A 2,199-nucleotide genomic window follows, 5' to 3' on the forward strand; every position below is an offset into this window, starting at 1 on the left:
TTAAAGAAATGATGATGGTAGGTATGGGCTTGAATGACCATTCATGGGGTATAATGATTACCCCTAAAGGTCTAAGGGTTCAATTAGGTTTAGGAGGGGTTCATAAGGTTAAAAAGGTCCAATTAGGGTTAGGAAAAAGTAACTAGGTGACTTGGTAGTCCGGTTCCTCCAAGTAATCGGTTGAAAACTAACTTTACTAGCCACGTAGGGCCTTTAATCAAGAAATGAAATTTAAAAGACTAAAATCTAATTATGACGGATTATAGAAATTAAAAAGGAATATTAAAAGTAATATTAAGTAATTAAAAGAAATTTCGATAAATAAATGAAAGTTTTATTCATTAAAAATTCTGAGTCGTTACAAAGCTGGTGTGGTAGCATGTTAACCCTACAGAAGACTTAAGAAAAAGACGACCTTCCACAAAACAAATGACATTAAAACCACCGGCTTGGGCTATCCAGCTTCAAACCAAATGAAACAAAAAAGGCATAACGTAAATAAGAACAAAATGACATGAAAAGTAAATAAAAGACACCACCCGATCATCACGCGATCAAAACGAGTCATACTTTTCTTCCCATTCCCTACCGGGGGGGAGGGGTAAGAAATGGGTGGCTATACTAGACCGTTAAGAGAGAAAAAGAAAAGAGAGAAAAAAAAAAGAGTGTGCGTGTTCAACCACACGAGGGCTTCGAACATTTAGCACGCCATTAAGAACTATTAGAAGAAATAGAGCACTCCAAGCTACACTCTTTGCCAAGAATTGAATTCAGCCATGCCACAAGATAAGATACTTTGAGTAAAGCAATTACCGAATTCGTTATAAAAACTTAAGTTCCACCAAGTGCACAGCCCAAACAAAATCAATTTTCAAATTGTTGACAAAATCTACAATATAAGGATGATAAACCACAAGAAAATCATCAACACTAAGAAAATCAATTAAGTCTATGATTGGTAACTTCTCAAGAATAGGCCCACATGCATCTTGTTTTTCTAACAAAGAGTGTAAGTGATCTAGCTCAGCATCCATTTCTTTAGCGGTGAGGGGATCAAGGCACGGAGAATTTGAAGGGACAATTGTAGCTTCCAAGGGCTCCAACTCTTCAAAGATTGGTCCATAAGCATCTTGCTTAGCCAACAACGAATACAAGTAATCCATTTCGGCATCCATTTCCTTAGCAGTGAGAAGTTTTTTCAATGGATCTTCATAGTAGCGCCCTATGTATCAAGTATGTTCATCTCGTGAGCAAGAAGTAATTCCTTTGGGGAAGGATCAAGATACGGGAGATCGGAAGAGACAACTTCAGTGGTGAGGCGTTTCTCCCCCGGATCATCACATAAAGGGAGATCCACAAGATGAGAACTCTAGACCTTAGTTTCATCAATGGGCTCATCACTCCATGTAGACTCTGAGGAGTTGTCACAATCTAAACTAATAGTTTCAACAAAGATATGTGGCTTATTTTCCTCTTCCATGGCATCCGAGTTGGAATCCTTAAAACTGTCAGACAACTCACAAAATTGGAGCTTTTGGGCTAATTCATCAAGGTAATCCCAAACCTCTTCAGCATTTTTATCCAAGAATTCATTATTGGACATAAAATCAACCTAGCATGTCTTAGGATTTAAACCATGGCAAAAGATAGCCAGAAGACTGCCAAGCTCGCAATTAAAACTTGACCAAGAGAATACGAAATATTTAAATTGCACCCAATATTGCGAAAAAGACTCATCATTTTGTTGATAGAAATGTGATAGTTCGTGTAAAAACATACGAGTCTTATAAGAGGGAGTGAAAGTTTTGAAACATTATTTTGTAATCTCTTGTCATGTCGATCCTGGATTCAAAGAATAAAACCAATCTTGAGCACTATCACGCAAAGATGCTGGGAATACTTGTAAAATAGCCCTTCCATCACTAGCAAAAAATTTCTCAAGGTCATCAACATGCGAAAATGGATTTTTTGAGGCCAAGCCATAAAATATAGGAAGTGGCTGAATAATCAAATTGTTTTGTATACCCTCCATAGAATCTTGCAAAATGGGCCATAGTACCCCTTGCAACTTAGAGTAAACAGGCTAGAGGGGCTATGCTGCCACCTCTTCTCATAATAAGATTGCAAAGGGTTATGCCACCACCTCAGCCAAGCAAAGCAAGTAACTAAAAGCAACTAAAAACAAACTCAATATTTAGC

The sequence above is a fragment of the Rhododendron vialii genome, chromosome 10a (genome assembly GCF_030253575.1).
Source record: "Rhododendron vialii isolate Sample 1 chromosome 10a, ASM3025357v1".
NCBI classification, from domain to species: domain Eukaryota; kingdom Viridiplantae; phylum Streptophyta; class Magnoliopsida; order Ericales; family Ericaceae; genus Rhododendron; species Rhododendron vialii.